This window comes from Cricetulus griseus, assembly GCF_003668045.3.
Source record: "Cricetulus griseus strain 17A/GY chromosome 1 unlocalized genomic scaffold, alternate assembly CriGri-PICRH-1.0 chr1_0, whole genome shotgun sequence".
Classification (NCBI taxonomy): Eukaryota; Metazoa; Chordata; class Mammalia; order Rodentia; family Cricetidae; genus Cricetulus; species Cricetulus griseus.
Genome location: NW_023276806.1, coordinates 88001843 through 88023017, shown reverse-complemented (window position 1 = coordinate 88023017; position 21175 = coordinate 88001843). Strand labels below are relative to the sequence as shown.

Genomic DNA, 21175 nt, shown 5'->3' with positions numbered 1-21175 from the left:
ATTATCAACTCTAATTTCCTTGAGGGGAAGCCAAAGTCCAAGAGGTTCAAATATCAAGATAATTTCTGTTGTTGTTTTAAAGTAACAGATTAAAATTTTTAGAAGATATTAGTTTACTTTGTGTGCATGAATATTTTGCCTAGACACACATATTTGCACTATATGTGTGCCTGTTGAATCCCTTGTGCTGGGTATTTATGATGGTTGTAAACTACTATGTAACTTCTGGGAATTGAACTCAGATCCTCTACAAGAACAACAAGAGCCCCTTAATAGGTTTTCTGTATCACGATAATAGGTTTCTCTACGACTGCAATAAGCCAGATAAAAGTGAACTGAAAAAGTAAAAGAGCAGCTTTATTTGAACAAAGCAATTACCAGCCCCAGCGATCAAGGCAGGAGAAGGCACATGCCTGAACTAAAGCAGGGACCTTATATAGTGTGCAGGAAAGATGTGATGGCACATCTGCTGCAAGCTGGGTTTGTGCCCAAATATGGTCAAAAACTGAACGCTTTAGGTGGGGACTTGGGCTACAGGCAACTTCAGAGGAGGTGCTACCACAAATGCCAACAATGCAGAACTGGGTTTTGTGGTTCTTTTCTTTGTTGGAGATTCTCTGAGAGGATGGGGTTTGGAGAGAGAAAAATAGGGCATTCTGGATCAAGCAGGAGTGAGCTGGAGGTTCCAGCTGAACTCTCTTAACTACTGAACCATCTCTCCAGCCACAAGTAACAAGATCTTATGCGGTTAAATTCTTTTAAAATATTTCTACTCATTCAGAATTTCATGCAATGCATTTTGATCATATTCAATCCCACTCCTCCTCCAAACTCCTTACAGATCTACCTCCACTTCTCTACCTTCCCCAACTTCATGTCCTCTTTTTTGGGGGGGAGGTTTATTTACTCATTGAGTCCAATTTGTTATTTCTGTGCACCTGGGTAAAGGCGTGGCCTACCAGGAGCCACACTTGTAAAGAAAGTTACTCTCTTTCCCCCAAATCCATCAGTTATCCACCTCTCTGTTTGGAATGGGAACTCATGAACACCTTCCCCTTCCATGCTGGGATGTTCACTGGCTTGATAGTGTACAGACCTTGTGCAGGTAATCATTTTCTCTGCAAGGACATGAGTGCAGCAATCCTGTCATGTCTAGAAGATATGAATTTGTTCCAGTCCTCCATGACCTCTGGTTGTTAATAACCCCACTCCACCCCCACCCCATGATAGTACCTGAATCTTGGAAAGTAGGTTGTCTCATTTGTGGCTGCACAAAGACACTTCTTTGCTGAAGTCTCAGTGCTCCACTAATCTACAGGTAGAGACAGGAATTTACAGGAAAGTTTGATATATATATATATATATATATATATATATATATATATATATGTATATATTCAGCAAAATAATACTAGCTGATGCCCCTTAGGACTTATAAAATCCCAACCATGGATTCTTGGTCAGATTTTCAATACCAAGTATATTTGTCTTCCTGTGGAACAGGCTTTAAATACAAATCAGAGAGGTATACTCCTATAATAGTCATGCCATCATTGTATGCATGAGTATATCTTGCCATGCCAGACATTATTGAATTTTACAGGGTTCATAGTTGAAGAAGACTTTTGATGACTTGTTTACTTCTGCATCCTGTGGAGCACCTTCTAGTACCATGAAAGCTATCCAGCAGGAAGCACGCTTCCTGGTGAGTACCATCTCCACATCCTATGTGTGTTATCTTCATCAATAAGGTCTTTCTATCGAGTTCTCATGAGCAACAAAGAGCATTGGTAACAGCCTATATTGTCTTGGGGGTTTCTGGGGGCACCTCTGACACAAATTTAAGGGGAAATAGCCCTAGCTCCGGGCCTTTTATTTATCAACATAATGTCTTCATGGATGAGAATGCTCCCCTGAGTAGTATAACTCAAAATAAATTTTTCGTTATAATATAAATTATATAACTATGCACTATTTATATATGAAGCTTATAAAATACTAGGTTTCCATATGGCCTTTTCAAACATTAGTTATTCCTTCCACAAATGGATGAACTCTTTAGCAAGCTAGTAAAGTAGCAGTTGTTTTTGCTTAAAAAACACATTTTTTAAAACATATTCTCTATGGCGTTTCTGCTTGTGTGGTTCTAAATAGTGTGTAACTATGGCTGACAATATAAGAATAGGACAAAGGGGAAAGAAGTGAGATCATAGAAATAGTCTGGTTTCATGAGGGCATTGGCAGTCTGGGAGCTATGGCATTAGAGACGATCCTACTTGAGGTGATTTATCAGTAACAGTAGATTGTATAGAAGTAACGTGTTCTAAGCCACAGTTGGCAACATGGAGGGTAAACTACAGCAAAGATACATGCAAGACACTCAGGAATATTTGGTCAGCTTATCTCTATGTGTATGTTTCCAAAGACAGGGAATACATATAGAGATCAATGGACACTAAGAAAAAATAATCATTTATTTAATGTACACATATAAAATTTAGTATATTTTGGAGAATATTGCTTAGATATGAGATTGGAGTAGCACTTTTTACCATTCATCTCAAACTGAGTTTTAAGACATATATATATATATATATATATATATATATATATATATATATATACATACATACAAAAGTCTAGGAAGAGAAAATCAAGAAAAGAGAAGAAGAGAAGGAAAGTAATGGGAACAGATGAATGTGAAGGAAGAAGGAGAGTGCAAGTGAGAGCAACTGGTGGTTCTAAATGGATTGAGAGTTGGATTCATTCTGTCATGTTTGTATATGAGATCTAAAGGTGATGAAGAGTTTAGATGAGAGAAAATGGCGTTCCTTTCAGGGCTATGTTTCCCCACTACATGAAAAACTAGTGTATCAGGTGTCTTCCCCCTTATTATGGGCAGCCCTGGGGTACTTTGCATTGGTTAGTCAACCAAAGAGTTTTCCCCACTGAGTAGCAGGAGTAGAAAGTCATTTTCTATGGGAGGATAGGTAGAAAAGTGAGCACGGTCCAGTTCACTCCTCCCAATAAATATACTCAGAAGTTGTGCCATAAGATTTGTTCCTGACTTCCACTAAGTGAATATTATCACTTGTAGGTCAGCTATATTTCTTCCTTCTCAGTTCTTAGTGACAAATTACATTATGTGAAATAGTGTCAAGTTTCCATAATGTAGTTGCATAGTAGCCAGTGATAAGATCCATCAAACTCTTTGGTTGGGTCTGGGTAGGTGTTATTGCAGTTGATGATGATATGGAGTAAAATACTTTAGGGAAAAATGGAGACTGACAATCTCTGTGTTCCTTTCTTTGAAACCATTCCCAAACTCTATTCCAAAGAGAAAATACAAAAAGTTGTTAATGCAGTAAGAGTTTCACTTCCAGAGTCAGTGTGCTTTATTCCTCTGACTTTGACCTCAGTTCTCTTGTGGAGGAAATGGTTCATCATAACATAACTGACAGGATCTGGATAGCCAGCAAAGCCTGGATTACCTCAGTCCTCATTGCAAAGCCTGAGTATTTTTCCTATTTTTGTGGAAGTGATGGGTTTGCAATACCAAGAACAGTTATTCTAGGATTAAATGAATTTCTTTGTGATGTACACTCTAGCAAGGATCTGAACAATATCTTAACCACTGAATTCTGGCAAACTACTTTTAACTGTACCTAGCCTAGTATCAGTGTGCCTTGCATTGTGGACCACAGAGTGATTCACTCTAGTAATATGACTGGTAAAGAAGACAGATTGTATGACATATCTGATCATCTCTGAACCAGAGAAGAGAAACTGGAAGACCTGAAAAATATCAATTTATATGTCTTAGCTCAGAATCATGAACAATGTCAAATAAGCTGTGAATGCTGTGATCTATGCCCTAGATCATCTCAGTGGATGTAAAGAAGGATGGGACCATTTATGCCTAATGACAACTGTGAGACTTTTTTGAGCCCAAAGAAATAAGTTCCATTAGTTCAAGATAAGGGTGTAATCCCCTTTCTTTTTGCTTAGAATTTCTGACTGACCACTGGAGCCATTCCTCTTGGCATTCTCTATCATTTCTGAACCCCTTGCTTTCTTGAACACCTAGACACCATAGACCTATTTTGTACTTTATCTGCTCCCTTTGCTTCAAAGATCAATTTCTCCAAAGAATGCTGTGATAGTAACAAAGGAATAGAATCTAGAAATCCACCAAGATCTGAGTGCTAGGAAGCTACACTAAACACATAAAGAGAAATTAGGTTATATTTTAGATGTCAAAAGTGTTTTCCTTAGTTTTAAAAAAGTTATTCAAGGGCTGGAGAAACCCACAGAAACATCTGACCTTAACAAGGGGGAGCTCATGGACCCCAGACTAATAGCTGGAAAACCAGAATAGGACTGTTCCAGACTCCCTGAATGTGGGTGACAGTTAATAGGCCTGGGGACTCTGGTAGTGGATCAGTATTTATTCCTAGTGTCCAAATGGACACTGGGAGCCCATTCCACATAGAGGGATACTCTCTTAGCCTAGATACACGGGGGAGGTTCCTAGGGCCTGATCCAAATCATATTACAGACTTTTAAGATCCCCCATGGATGGCCCCACTCTACCTGGGGAGCAGAAAGGGAAAGGGATGGGGGACCGAAGGGGGACAGGGGAGGAGGAGAGGGAGAGAGATCAGGGACTGACATGTAAAAGAAGCTTGTTTCTTTTTTTTTACTTTCTTTTTAAAAAAATTTTATTGTATTTCATTAGTTCAAATTAGGAACAAACTTGCTTCAGATGTCAATCCTTTCTCCCTCTCCCTCCCCTTCCCCCCAACATCCCACCTGCCCCTAGCCATCCCTCCTCCACTCCCCAGGCAGGGTAAGGCCCTCAAAAGGGGCTCCCCAAAGTCTACCACATCATCCTGGGCCAGGCCTAGGCCCTTCCCCATGTGTCCAGGTCAAGAGAGCATCCCTTCATATGGGATGGGTCTCAAAATCCCTTCTTTTTTTTTAAGACCTTACATATTTAATACAGTGCGTTACCCCTGTACAAATGGAAAAAAAAATTAAGTTCAACATTTCTAGAACAATATGGCTGTTAATTTTTGTACAATGCCAACTGAACGCGGTAAACTGGGATACTTTTTTCCAAAGTTGACAGCACAGCTAAAGTTTCCAAAAATTCAATATTATATATATATATATATATATACCATATATATATATGACCAATAATGGCAGTGTGTTATGCATCAATAGCAGCAACAGTTTTTCCAGGTTCGGCAGTCATTTGAACAAAATTGTAGAGACATCCAGCACTCTCCATTTAAAAAAAAATTAAAAAACAAAATCCCAGAAAAACAGCACAGTTCTGTTACCCTTGTGGTACCTGGCACCATTTTTTTTTTTAAATTAGCTTCTCAATCATCATCTGGTAGGAAACCATTCTGAGCAATATCATTAAAAACAGCTTTGATAAAGCACAGTCACTACTATGTATCATAAAGCAGGTCCACATATGAGTGAGGTCCACACATATGTTTGCCTTTTTGTGATTGGGTTACCTCAATAAGAATGGTTTCAAGAAGCTTGTTTCTAATTTAAATAAAAAAGAAAAGTAAAAAGTTATTAGAGGGCTGGAGAGATGGCTCAGAGGTTAAGAGCACTGACTGCTCTTCCAGAGGTCCTGAGTTCAATTCCCAGCAACCACATGGTGGCTCACAACCATCCGTTATGAGATCTGGTGCCCTCTTGTGGTGTGCAGATATACATGGAAGCAGAATGTTGTACACATAATAAATAAATAAAATCTTTTAAAAAGTTATTAGAAAACTACCCATATTATAAAGAAGATTCTTTTTATGGTGAATAACAATTCTATAAACTATCATTTAAATATCGCAATGTTAAACTTGCTCCAAGAGTAGCAATTATTGCATGGAAAATGTGTTAAGGATCATTTGGGGACCACATATCACAGGTAGAATGTTGGTTAGTCCATAGCAGGGTTTATTCTCCTTGGTATGTCTCCACATGTCAGCAAGTCAAAATCACAAAAAGCAAGTTCTGACATTCAAGTGTTAATATGGATACTTAAAGCCTGATAAATGTATTATGGCCATTTTACAAATTTAACAACAACCTAATATGTACTTCACACTTTTTTTAGCTTATTCTATTTCTAACTTAGTACATATGTAACACCTTGTTAATTATACGGTATATCTGGACGCCTCCCTCCCTCCCTCCCTCCTCCCTCCTCCCTCCCTCCCTCCCTCCCTCCCTTCTTTCCTTCTTTTATTGAGATAGGTATGTCACCTCTTCTGTCATCCTCTGGAGTTTCAGATGGCATTTCTAAACTTGAGCCCATATCTGATGGTAGGGATGTGTGTGTTCCAGGATTAAACAACAAATAAATACACTTACAGGAAGGTTATTCTGGGAATGGTCAGGTGTAGAAGCTTTTGAGCATTTCTTTGCTTGGTTCTAATAAGGGGCAAAAAAGAAAACCTTTCCCATGGATTTGGCAATGAAAATACCACTTTTGTAAACTCTGATATGGTTTTATTTGGACTGAGATGACAAGAGGCAAAGGAGAAATAAGGATGGGTGACCTGAAGTGGTCCTAGAGGTCCTACAGGTGGATGGTGATTAAAATACTCATTTGATAAACTCACTTAATGAAGGCTTTTGGGATATAGCTTTTACCCCATCACTAAGATAGTGAGGACTGTCTTCTCTTTACAGGCCAGGAAATAAGTGCTTAATCAGGGTCTTGCCCAAAGTTAGGATATTTAACAGAGCTTATGGACTTAATATCATCAGACACTGCAATCCAGTCTTCTGCCAAGTTCTGCAGTCTCACTTGTCCATGAAGAGCTGGTGACTGTACTATGTCCTTTGGATGAGAAATCTGGTGATGATCAGAAGTGTGCCCCTGTGTGATGTCTTACCTGTCCACTAATGAAGATGGTTTGGCCTAGCTAGTTGACAGGGTGGGACAAGAGTTAGAGAAGGGCTATTTTCTTAAAAGCTTCTTGTCAATGTCTATCAGTCACCTTTCCCACACACTGTCATGCAATTGACGATGGCTTTTTCTGAACACCCTTCCCCTTGAATAGAACTTTAGGTTGCAGAGGCTTAGAATTTCTTTGTCTCTAAGAAAACTTAATCAATAAGAGAATACTAAAGGAAAAACAATAGCAAGAATTTGGCAATATCATACATGCATAAAGTGCCTTCTGTTTATTTTCACCCCATTTGCTTTCATTCTCTGTCTTCTTACATGCCCTTTCCCCACATACATTTTTTTCTTTTTCTCTTTCTAGTGACCCCTTTATTTTTACTAAGATCTTCTCTGTAGCCAGGGATTGAAAAGTAGCCACTAGAGTTAGATCACCATTTAACACAACTGAAGTCAATTACTAACCATCCCCCTAGTTCAGTATGAAAGGATGGAAACTCATTAGCCCCTTCTCAATCCATGGTTGACTGTTCGGTAGGCCAAGTCTTGTTCAAGCCCAAGACAGGCTACCAGAGCTTCCGTGAGAACACATTTGGGACAGTTATGTCATGTCCCAAAGATAGCACTGCACATCTCTTCTCCTTTTCTCCTAGTTCTTACCCCACACTGATATTGGGATTTTGTTTGATAAACAATAGATTTTTAGAGGCACCTTAGCGCACTGTGTAGGATATCACCCTTCCAACTATTTAACTTGTATTTTTAAATTAACCGTAAGTAGTAGGCTTCCCCCACAATCCTCTCATCTTTTTCTGTTCCACATCCCCATTTCTGACTGAACCTTTCTACCTCCAGTATCCCTCCGCTTTACTTTCATATCACCCATGTTCCTCTGGTCCACATCCCTTGTGGCATACCCCAGTGCTACCATTTTAGTTTCCTGGCTTTTACAGTTGCTCCAGGTTAGGTGCATAAAGTTAATTTGAAGCTAAGATCTGCAAGTACAGGAAAGCATGCAAACTTTTGTCTATCTGGGCATAGGTTAACCCCATCCAGTATATTTTTTCCAGTTCCATGATTTACCCATGAATTCCATAGTTTCATTTTTCTTTACAGCTGAATAGAATTCCATTGTGTATTTCTACCACATTTTCATTATACAGCCATTCACTGATGGGCAGCTAGTGTGATTAAGCCCATCTCAGCTAGTCATTTCCTGGAATAAGAAGTGTTCTGTTTTTCCTGAGGCAATTAGAATCTTTCCACAACAGCAACATAGACGTTATTGAATTTGACTGTAGTGCCTGTTTATCCAGCCTTTTCACAGACTCTGAGATTTGCAAAGGCAGAAAATGGGTCTCTGGGGCTTTCTTATCCACAGACCCTGGTAACCCAGAGAAAAAGTGTGCTGATATTTAGAAGTAGGAGAAATCTAGGAAGGAGATGAAAACAAAACAGAAATACCCCCATTTTCCTTCATCTAGAGATATTTGAGAATATCTGGCACCACTATGCCAAATATTGAGATTTTCATAAATGTGTATGATGCTCCTTGACCTTGTCTACTACCCCATTGCTCCCCTATTGCAAAAGGAAATTAAAATTTCCTATTGGTAAATTAAAAAATAGACATAAATTAAATTCAATGATATATTTAATCCAATATTTCTAAAATGTTCTTTGCCATGTTATAATTGCAATAATATGAAAACAATATGAGAATATTGCTAAAATTTTCAGTCGTTATTTTTCTCAAAAATATTTATGATCCAGTATGCTTATTCTACTCACAGAACATCTCAATTTGAACAACCACTTTTAATGTCTGAATTATCAACCTTGATGCAGTACATAATAATGCTGAAAAGGAAAACTATGATCTCACATTTTAATGAGTTTGAAATTATTATCTTAATAAAACACTATGTTCTAGACAACTAATCTTTACCCTATTTTCTAGCTACTGTAGTAATTGAAAAGTCTTACATTTACAGCCACAATTAAACAAAAACAGGGTTTATTTGCTAGAAATGGAGATTGAAAAATGCACACCATGACATCCTAAATTGTCAATTAGACAATAGTGGAGAAATTACACTGGTCAAGTTGGAAAATACATGTTCACAGGTCTAAGTTAGAGCTTGTTCCCCCAAGGAGTTCGACAGTATTTTGGAAACCTGAAACATTAAGAGTTAGTTGCTGTGATATATTTACTTATATATAGAAAAGCGAAGTTTTATGTCTTTTTGCAGACACAAATGGACTGTAAAATATCAGAGTTATTTCCCTAAGTAGAGTAAATCTTATTTGTGTAAATATTCAGGTTGTTTTGGATACTTTCAGAGATTGCAGTTTTAAATATTAGTTTTGTTATTTTGTTTTTATTCTTCAAGCATTCCAAACACTTTTGTGCTTGATTTCTCTAGTTATTGCTTTCACTATACTTTCTCTCAGCAGCAGTTTTGGCTTCACCATCTTATTCCTATTTTCTTTGTTCAATGGTCTTTATTAAATTTCATTGAAATGTGCTTTCTGAAATTATTATTGCTTCTACAGTGATTCCCTTTTTAAAAAGATATTTTTCTGGTTTTTTTCTTGAGTAAAATCAACCTTTTTGTTTCTTTCATTTTCATATCTATTTATATTTTTAATTTCTTTTTTGCTTCAGTTTAAAAAATTATGCTTAAGCAACCATGAGAAATAAAAGCTGTGAATGCATATGAAATATTGTGTGATGTTATCCATGCATGCATGCATTGTGAGATATTTAGGTCATGTCAAATTCATGTCTTTTCAAATAATTTATCAGTGCTTTATGGTGAAAATATTCATGATTTTAAATATGGTATATTATTTGTACCTGTAGTTATTTTAATATACAATTGCACACCAGAACATCTGACTATCATCCAACTGTATCTTAGTATCAGATAATTAACTTTTCCTTCTCCCTTATGTGCCATAGCTTTTGGTAATCATGTACTATGTCTTTCATCTGTAAGGAGATCAACTTTTTAAAATGATAATATAGTGGTGTCCAGTTTCATCCATATTGCTGCAAATGATAGCATCTCATCCCTTTGTGCATAAATATATTCTATTTGGGCATATATACTACATTTTCTTTAGCCATTCATCAGTTGGTGATGTGGGACATTTCTTGGGTATTGTGACTGGTAATGCACATGAATGTGGAAGTAAAGATGTTTCTTTGGTAAACAGATTTATCTCTTTTAGCTATGTATACATATTGGGATTGCTGGATATGTAGCTGTTCTATTTTTAATTTCTGAGTAATTTATAGAGTGGTTTCCATAGTATGTGCACTAATATGCATTTACAGCATCCATGTGAAATACTAATGTGTGTTCACACCATCCATATGAAGTACTAATGTATGTTCATACGGTCCGTGTAGAGTACTGACTTACATTCACACCACTCATGCGGAGTACTAATGCATATTCACACCATCTTTGTAAGTACAAATGTATTTTCACGCCTTCCATGTGAAACACTAATGTACATCCCCATTGTCCATGTGGAGTACTATGGTTTGTGCCCATTGTCAATGTGAAATACTGATGTGTGTTCACAACCTCCATGTGGAGTAATAATGTGGGTTCACACCATTCATGTGGAGTAATGTGCATTCACACTATGCATGTGAAGTACTAATGGGCAGTCACACTATCCATGTTAAGTGTTCTGAGTTCTCCACATCCTCACCAGCACTGTCTTTTGTCTTTCTGATAATAGCCCTGCCTTCTGGTGAAGGTTGGTTTAATTTTCCCAGCAGTTACAGAAGTCTCCTTTCTTCAACTGATGCTCTTAGGGTCTTTGTCAAAAATCTTTTGGCTGGGGATGCACGGGTTTGCATCTAAGATTTTTTCAGTGCATTGGTTGCATTGGTCTATGTGTCCTATTTATGCCAACATCACTTTTTTTGTTGATTCTTATGATTTTCTCTGTGTCTGTACATATATGATATATGTGTATAATGTATGTATTTCATGTCAAATAGTGAGCCTCATTGTAGCATTTTACATACATACACAATACATTTGATCAGATTTACCTCTCTACTCCTCCTCTTATCTCCCTGGTCCCCTTCTCCTCTGTAAATAGTCTGCTTCTAATTTCATGCGTTAAAAATATAGATTTCAATATGAGTGAGAAATACAATATTTGTCTTTTTTTGAGTCTGCCACTCCCTTTTAACATCTTGGGAGAATTTAAAGGAGAGCCATCATTCTATCATTCGTATACTAATACCTTAAACATGACTTATGGAGAAGCCACTTCTTTCTGGACTTTTATTTAACAATTATTGCTGATTCAATGTTACTATAGGTCCACTGAGGTTTCTTTTCTTCATATCTTCCTTTCTTCCATATCTTCTTTACATTCCTATGGTTAAATCTCAGTAAGTTGTATGTGCTCAGGGATCTGTCAATTTCATCTAGGTCACCAAATACAGGTCTATAGCAGTTCATAAGTACAGCTTACAATACAACAAAGGCCTTCTTGACATTTGTCTCCCACCGGCAGTCCCCTACGGATAGACTGGCTCAACAAGTTCAAGAACTGCTCAGAACATGTTGTACAACAGTTGTGGGTCAACCAACCATCCTAGCTTTCTTCAAACAGGCCAACCCTGTAGTAGAGGAGGAAGAATCTTCAGAAGCTTTAAACAAAAACCCAGCCCTTGAAAGGATAACTTTTGCAGATGGTCCTTTCTCTTTGTGTCTGCTGCATGAGCCCCACCTCCATAAACACCTTTGTTTGACTGTGGTATTTGAAAGTTCTTCACTGTATGTCTCTCTTAGGGTCCTCCTTGTTTACTAGCTTCTCTTGCAGTGTGGATTGTAGGCTGGTAATCCTTTACTCTATGTTTAAAATCCACATATGAGTGAGAACATACCATGTTTGTCTTTTTACCTTGCTTAGAATGGTTTCTTCTAGTTCCATCCATATTCCTGCAAATTTCAAGATTCCATTGTTTTTTTTTCTGCTGAGTAGTACTCCATTGTGTAAATGTACCACATAGAGGGATACTCCTTGAGCCAAGACACATGGGAGTGAGCCTAGCCCCTATCAAAGGAACTGATAGATTCTGATGACCTCTATGGAAGGCCTCACCCTCCCTGGGGAGCAGAAAGGATATGTGATAGGTAGGGTTTTAGTTGGGGCTGGTGGTAGGGGAGGAGGGAGGGACAGGGAACTGGGATTGACATGTAAAACAATCTTGTTTTTAAATAAAATTTAAAAAGAAAAAGAAAAGCACGAAAGTTCTCCACTTGTCATTTGTCGCCCTTGAGATGTTACCTGCTTTTAATTAATTCTTTAACTGGCAGAGAAAAACAAATCCAATCAAGACCCCTAGACTATATCAATTAAGCATTATATTTTTTATTTTATTTTCATTATGTCTTCTTTATACTAATTTGGGGTTTGGTGTGTTACTGCTTTCCTAGTTTTTGAGATACAATTACAGATTTATTTCCTTCCTTCCTTCCTTCCTTCCTTCCTTCCTTCCTTCCTTCCTGTTTTTCAAGACAGGGTTTCTCTGTTTAACAGTTCTGGTTGTCCTAGGACTCACTTTATAAACCAGGCTGGTCTTGAACTCACTGAGGTCTGCCTGCCTCTACCTCCTGAGCGCTGGGATTGAAGACGTGTGCTGCAACTTCCAGCATTTATTTTCTATCATTACTTTTTCCAGTGTAGGCATTAGTGGATATAAATTTACCTATTAGCATGCTTTTGCTGTATCCCATAATTTTACATTTTCTTTTCATTTCCCCCTTCTTAGTTTGCTATAAAAGGTAGGCAAGTGCCCTATTACCAAGATATATCAAGAACCCTTGAGTTTTCAATTCTTATTGAAGACAATTTTTTTTTATCTTCAAGTGTTCTAGGAATATAGTTTCTATTTTAATTACTGTGTTTATGAGAGTAGTTTTTATTAATGATGGTGGTGGCTGGTGGTGGTAATGGTGGTGGTGGTGGTAATTATAGTGGTATATGTGCATATTTTGGAGGAGAATTAGTATTTGCTGGAATGTTTTGATTTTGAGATTTGTTTTCTTCCTAAAATAGGCCTGACAAGGATGGATGTTTTCATTGGCCTCCAAAGTTTCTATTTTAAGACTGCCTTCTTTTGGCATAGGGAAGGGTAGCTTCCTTCACAGAAACACTGTGGTAAGGGAGGATTTAATATATCTTTTGACTGCTTGCTTTAGTCCAGCTCTGTACCATGATTAATCATTCCTCCAACTTCTTTAGTAAAATATTAGCTCAGTGAAAATAAAACTGCAGAATAATGGCATTAGTGTACACTATTGAGCAACTTGTGGAGTTGCAGGAAAATGATACTATAAGGGAAATTTAATCTGTCTTGTAAATCTCAGAATGGAGGGACTTACTAGGAGAATGATGAAAGTGTATATGTATGTCAGGGACATGTTGTTGCTTCAGACATTTTTGGCATGGAGGAAAGAATGTGAAAAATGTTAGCCCACTACTGAATATGCCCACTTACCACAAAGTTTGAAATCCCCTATCTCCCAAGGTTTTTTTGGAGGGGTCGGGAAACAATCTAAGAGTAAAGTACAAGGAACTCAAGATTTTTGAGTTCTTATTGTGTGCCAGACACCTACAAGATCTTTTTCATCAGTTAATTACTTTAAACTTTCCAAGAATAAGCATATATAGACTTATACACACTCACAGAAGTACACACACACACACACACACACACACACACACACACACACACACACTGGGGATTATTATTTTAAAATGTGTGACTTTTGTTTATTCTGCATTTGTTTAACTCTGTGAAGTTGTGATTCTTTGACTGTCTAAAACATCTTGTGGTCTAATAAAGAGCTGAACAGTCAGCAGCGAGGCAGGAGCAAGGACAGGCAGGGCTGTCAGGCAGAGAGAATAAATAGAAGGAGAAATGAGGAAGAGGAGCAAGAGAACAAGGAGAGGAGGAAGTCAGGAGCCAGCCACCCAGTAAGCCATGGAGTAATATTGAAAGTAAGATATGTAGAAGAAAAGGAAAAAGCCCACAGGCAAAGGATAGTCGGATTAATTTAACTTAAGAAAAGCTGTCAAGAAACAAGCAAAGCTAAAGCTTGGCATTAATAACTAAGAAGAAACCTCCATGTGTTATTTATTTGGGAGGGGGGTGGCAGGCCTCAAAAAAAAAAAGAATAAAACAACATAACACACACACACACACACACACACACACACACACACACACACACACACACCAGTCTCTATCTTTCTTGGTCCACTCTGAAGTAGTTCTTGAATATATTATGACTAAAAGCCAAAATAGCAGCTTGTCAGTGTTTGCCACTGGGGTGCCAAAGCTCTCTGCTGCAGGCCTTTCTCTGTCCAGCTGCTCTGTCCAATCTAGTAGCCCTTAAGTACACATAGCTTTAAGTTGGAAACTAATTAAGTCAGGGCTTCAGAGATAGCTTGGTAGGTGAGTGCTTGCCCAGCAGGATTGAAACCTCTTGTTTGAGCCCAGCAGCAAAACACAAAAAGTAAATAAATAAAATTAAATAAAACATAAAAGTTGACTCTGGCCAGGGAAGCAGGTGTATCTAGCTACAGATCTTCACCTCTCCCTCTTCTCCTTCAAGTCCAGTTCCCCCCACTCACCCCCAGCTATACGGCAGGCTACCTTTTATGGTCTCTCCTCACTCTCTGCCTGCTTTCCCAGGTTATTAGTCAGATTCTGGTGGAACAACCTGCTTTCTTTCCTCCTGTGGACTTTCCACAACCCCACCCTTCCAGGCCATCCCCATTTTTAAAAGTTAGCTCCCAATACCTAGAAACAATTTTACTCAAAAACCCCAGTGCCACATCTAGAGGGAACACACCAGAAGTATTTTTGACCAGGCAGCACACAGTCACCACACCCTCCTAGGAATCAGAGAGGGAACAGTAATCAAGGAACAAAACACCGATCTAAAACAGTCAAGACCAAATATCAGCATCTAGAATTACCATCTTCCCAAACCCTGGAACATAGATGCCAGGACAAAAACACAATCATCAACAGCTAGAATTATATGTCTCTACTGGAGTTCAGCAAAGTCAGGGCCTGGCAATTGCAACATAGCTAAAACACAAGAGATAGCCTTATGAATATGATAGAGGTCCTCAAAGAGGAAAGGAATAAATTTCTTAAAGAAATCTATGAAAACACAAACAACCAGTAGAAGGAAATGATCTGAAAAGAAGAAATAGAATCAAAAAGAAAATCCAAACTGAGGGAAATCTGGAAATGAAAAATTTGAACAGGAATCTTAGAAACAGACCTTACCAGAAAATTTAAAAAGAATAGGAAAAGGAGAATAAGATGCACAGATTAAAGGCACAGAAAATATTTTCAACAAAATCACAGAAGAAAAATTTCCTAGCCTAAACCTACTTAAACATGATAAAAGCAATATACAGTAAACCAACAGCTAACATCTAACTAAATAGAGAAAAACTCAACCTGATACCTCTAAAATTGGGAAGACGACAAGGCTGTCCGCTCTCTCCATATCTCTTCAATATTGTACTTGAAGTTCTAGCTGGAGCAATAAGACAACAAAAGGAGAGCAAGGGGATACAAATTGGAAAGGAACAAGTCAAACATTCACTATTTGCATATGATATAATAGTTTACATAAGTACCTGAAAAACTCTACCAAGAAATTCCTATAGCTGGTAAACATCTTCATCAAAGTGGCAGGATACAAGATTAACTCAAAAGAAAATCAATATTCCTACTATATACAGACGATAAATATGCTGAGAAAGAAATCAGAGAAACAACACCCTTTACAATAGCCCTTTACAATATGTTTACAAATAACATAAAATATCTTGGGATAACACTAACCAAACAAGTGAAAGAGCTATATAGCAAGAACTTTGAGTCTTTAAAGAAAGAAATTAAAGAAGATACCAGAAAATGGAAAAATCTCCCATGCTCTTGGATAGGTAGGATCAACATAGTAAGAATGGCAATCTTGCCAAAAGCAATCTACAGATTCAGTGCAATCCCCATCAAAATCCCCAGCCAAAGTTGGGGAAGACTTACACATGTGAAACTAGAAAAGGGTGATACCAGGTGACATTTGTGAAATGTGAAATATGAATAAATCCATGTTCTTCAAATTATTTGTTTCTTGAACTAGATTAGACATTAACCACAGTTGGAGAAGAGTCACCTGCTTGTCTTACGTATGCATTGCATAGCTGCTGCTGCTGCTGCTGCTGCATGAACTCTTGCAACAGCTCGCTCAGGCGCTGTTCTCTGGAGCTAACTTTTAGGCAGGGTTGGCTGTAGATTTTATTGGCACAGGTTTGCTGTACTTCACTTTCTGTTAAAAGAACATGATTGTACTTGGTTTTGTTTGTTTGTTTGTTTGTTTGTTTTTGGTTTTTTTTTGTCAAATGGCCCTTAAGAACAATTCATCCTTTAAAAACGTGCAGTGTGCCTAGAAGAACACTATGCACACTGTAACCTGAGCAATTCTTTGGAGTCAGATCTGCATACAATTCCAGCCACAGAAGTCACTACAGAAGCCACTCAGAGTGATAAAAAGAAACCCCAGTCTTTACCTGTATCCTTAAATAAATGTTAACAGAAATCCATTTCACTGACTAACATAAACTCACCTTGAGTTGCATTTTCTTGTTCACCAACACTCTCCCTTAGAGTCTCCATCCAGACTCCTCTTCTTATTCCCCAGGACCATGGTTGCTACTTTTGCTTCCCTTTCTATTTTCCACTCCACCCATTTTGATCTGCATTTAGGGTTGGGAATATTTGAATGGGCATCTATAAGATTCTCTTTTCTTAGGGGACATTGCATGGTAGATTAAAAACACAGGGGGGTTAAATAGCATTATCCAAATCATAATTTTGTTGATTATTTCACTTCAGTAGATATTCACTCCATTTCTGGATTGTTCTGAGATTAATGGGGAAGAAAAGAAGGAACATGTCAGTGGAAAAGACCAAATCAATAAATGCTGAAAAGGAAAACAAGGAATAAATTCCTAAAATTAAAAGTAATTATCAACCTATAGATATATCTGTATAGCCCATTTTATCATGACTACTTTGAGATACTGCATAGATTTTATATAAGGATATTTCAATGATTTTTGAAGAGTTTTCAAACCATTTGATATTGTGAGATGATGTCATCTACAAAATTTGTGCTTAAGAACTGAATAATTGAGTTATAAAGAAAACTCATGAAACAATCTCTTGCTGTTTTAAGGGTTTTACAATTTTACATTGCATATTGTTCATAGCTGTCCTTAGCTGCATGCATTCTGCCATCCATGAGTTGAAGACAACTACCAGAGCCTTTGACTTCTCCAAACTGTTCATGGTTAAAATTGACGACTTGATTCTCTTGAAATCAATTCTCTGCTCTTTCTCAATAAGCCAAATGGAATGTGATGCATGTGGGGAAGATGACTGGTCCAATGCACAGAAGAGCAAGTGTGTGCTGAAAGTGGTGGAGTTCCTTGCTTATGAGGAGGCCCTGGGATTCACCCTTGTCATCCTCTCCATCTTTGGGGCACTTGTGGTCTTGGCAGTCACTGTGGTGTATGTGATCCACAGACACACTCCCTTGGTGAAGGCCAATGACCAGGAGCTGAGATTCCTTTCTTAGGTGTCTCTGGTCATCACAGAGATCTCATCCATGCTCAAGCCACTGAACTGGTCCTGCATGGCCTTCCAGGTCACTCTGGCACTAGGCTTTTGCCTTTTCTACCTTCAATTCTATTAAGAACTATTTCACTCATTTTTGCCTACAGGATTTCCAAATCTAAAACTAGACTCATATCCATGCACCCCATTATTCAAAAACTCATTGTGCTGACCTGCGTTTTAGGGGAGATTGGTGTATGCTTGGCTTACTTGCTGTTGGAGCCTCCGAGGATGCACAAGAACATTGAACCTCAAAATGTAAAGATCATCTTCGAATGCAATGAAGGTTCTATAGAGTTTCTGTGCTCCATATTTGGGTTTGATTTCCTTCTGGCCTTGCTGTGTTTTCTTACAATATTTGTGGCTCGCCAGCTGCCAGATACCTACTATGAAGGGAAATGCATCACTTTTGCAATGCTGGTCTTCTTCATTGTCTAGATCTCTTTTGTCCCTGCTTACTTTTGCACCAAAGGCAAATTCAAAGTGGCTGTGGAAATATTTGCCATTTTGTCATCCAGCTATGGCTAGTTAGGCTGCATATTTCTTCCCAAGTGCTTTATTACTTTGCTGAGGTCAAAGAGGAACACTGAGGAGACTGTTGATGGGAAAGTCCCCACTGTAGACAGGAGCATCCAGTTGACCTCAGCTTCTGTGAGCAGTGAGCTTAATAACACCAGGGTTCTGGATGAGTAGTTGGGAGACCCATGTGACATGCAGAGCTTGATGGTGGCCTGCCTCAACCTTCACTTTCAGGTTGCTTCTTCAGACTATTGAATAGTAGTGTTACTAAAATATCAAATCTTCACTCAGAAGATGTAGTTGAGAGTAAGACCTGCACTGGACAAAACCAAGAAAATGTGGGGATGCTGCATGACTTTCCCTGGGGAATCTACTTGTATTCAGCTAGATGGGACCATAATAGATGGAAGAAACAACTCCATTCTACCTTAGTTTGGTGAATCAATGAGTTTCAATTACTGGGACATAGGAGACATATGCCCGGGGAGGTTGAACATGGCCACATCAGAATTGCTGATGTACTTTAGACAGTTGACAGCTGCACGTTTGAAATATATGTTCAAAAGAAAAGAAACCACCCCCAAAATCTGATGTTTAAGTATCTACCATCATTTCCAAAAATGATCTCATTGTAAACTGGCTTTTACTGCTTGTGGAAATTGTGTCTAATAAGGACACTACTCAAGCTGATAATGCTGCATGGATGGAAAATAAATCTCCAAGAGGTTTCTAGGGCTCATGAATAGTTGAAAAACAAATGAAAAGAAAACTCTGTATCTTTAAGCTATATACGGTGGCTCAGGCTGACAATCCTAGTTCTTTTGAAGCTGAGGGTGGAGGATGGAGAATTTCAGGTTATTCTGAACCACATCGTGAGATCCTGTCTAGAACAAACAAACAAAAACACAAACACACTTTTTTGGCTTTCTTATTTGAAAATTGATACATCTGTAAGTAAACATAAACCTATTTTCCTGACTGCTTACATCATAATTCTCCTTCAAATGCTGCTTTGGAAGTTGGCCATTTGCTCCAAGAGGTTTTGAGGAAAAGATTAGGTAGAAGATAAAGCTCCTGTTTTCATTCCTTAATGAGTCTAGCTTGCCCAGACACCATTGCTCATTGCCAAGCATGAAAAAAAATGGCACAATGTCTTGAGTCACTTACAGATCTGATATATATAAACACTTAGTTTAACCAAGTGTGCCCTTCTCATGCTTCCTGTCTCTATGACCAAAAGCAAGTTGGGAAGGAAAGGGTTTAGTTCAGCTTGTTGCTTACAGTCCATCATGGTGGGAAGTCAGGGCAGGAATTACAGCAGATACCATGGAGGAGAGCTGCTTACTGGCTCCTCACAGCTTGCTCAGGCTGCTTTTCATACAAACCAGACCAAGAAAATTGCTTCACATAAAGTTGGGTCCTCCCACAGCAATCATTAATCAAGAAAATGTCCACAGACTTGCCTGCAGGCCAATCTGATAAAGGTATTTTCTCAACTGAGGTTCCCTCTTCCAAGATGACTCTAGCTTGTGTCAAAAAAAACAAAAAAAACAAAAAAAAACCCTCCACCTAGAAAATTTCCTGAAGATGGCAAGGTTGATTTCCACCTTTCCATTTGTAGCTTTCCTCTGTGGTGCCCAGATGTGTGCCTACTACTTTACAGATCAACACGAGCTTCCTTAAGGTACAACAACATTGGCTTCTTTCCCCCACACACATAATATCTGTATTCATTATTAGGGAATTTCATACAATGTATCCTGATCACACTTGCTTCCCATCCTCTTAGGTCCACCCTCCCATCCTTGCACCTCCCAAAACCCACGAAGTCCAATTTGTGTTGCCCACATACTCACTGGTACTTGGGCAAACTCTCAGTGGCCAGCCCCTTAAAGAAAAGTCTTTCCCCACCCTCTCACCAGAAACCACCAGCTATGAAGAGCTACACTTCAGCATCTTTATCACAATTTTTAAGGACTGTCATCAATAACGTCCTGTCTGGAGGAATGTTTCTTTTCGTGTGTGGGAGGTGTGAGGGATGTCACAGAAATCTTCAATGTCTCCCATTCTCAGTTATGAGTCTGAAGTCATCATCCAGAAGCAGCACGGTTCGTGGATATCAATACGGATTCCGGTAGCATCTCTGATCATGGACATCAACCTGGCCTCTGGCAGCAACATGCACTGTGAAAGCAGCATAATCTTTGGTGCAGCAGGGATCATGGACCTCTCAACATGCCCTCCAGCAGCAGCACGTTTTCAGTCCCTCCCCCCCAAAATGTTAAGATTTTATTTACAAAGATTTTCTTATTATACAGAAAGTAAAAATGTTGTTACAATCACCATGCAACTGGCAGCCAGGACGGTCAAGCCACCAATCACAACTGTCACAATACAGCAAGAGTTTTACACGAAAACCTAACAATGTATACAATTGTGTTGGGGTGGCAGTTCCCAGGCTTGGTGGTGGATTACCAAGGGACTAAACAGAAGGAAGGCAGAATGTCTTGGGAACTATTCTTTGGCTCTTTGGGTGGGGGTGTCCTAGGGCTTGTATCACAGCTACCTTTTTAAAACAGCTACCAAATGCAAGAGCAGTCCCACCAATACTCAACAGTTCTGTTTCTTGCAGATTGTTTCTGGCCTTAATCACCTTACCTTCATCATCTATTTCTCTCTCTTTTCACCTTTTCCACTTTCTTCCTCCTCTTTATTTTTCTGCATTTTTTATTTAAATTAGAAACACGATTATTTTACCTGTCAATCCCTCTCCCTCCCCTCCTCCCCTGCCCCCGCCAAACTAACACCCTACCTATCCCATACTCTTTCTGCTCCCCAGGGAGGGTGAGGCCTTCCTCGATGAGAAAGAAATCAGAGAAACATCACCTTTTACAATTGCCCCAAACAACATAAAATACCTTGGGGTAATGCTAACCAAAAACAGTGAAAAAAGACCTGTATCATAAGAATTTTGA

General features: G+C 38.6%; 1 pseudogene; it reads left to right on the top strand.

Annotated features, from left to right (window-relative positions):
- The first annotated feature begins 1672 nt into the window (after nt 1-1672).
- LOC100759301 lies at nt 1673-18374 on the top strand (annotated as a pseudogene).
- The last annotated feature ends 2801 nt before the right edge of the window (nt 18375-21175 follow it).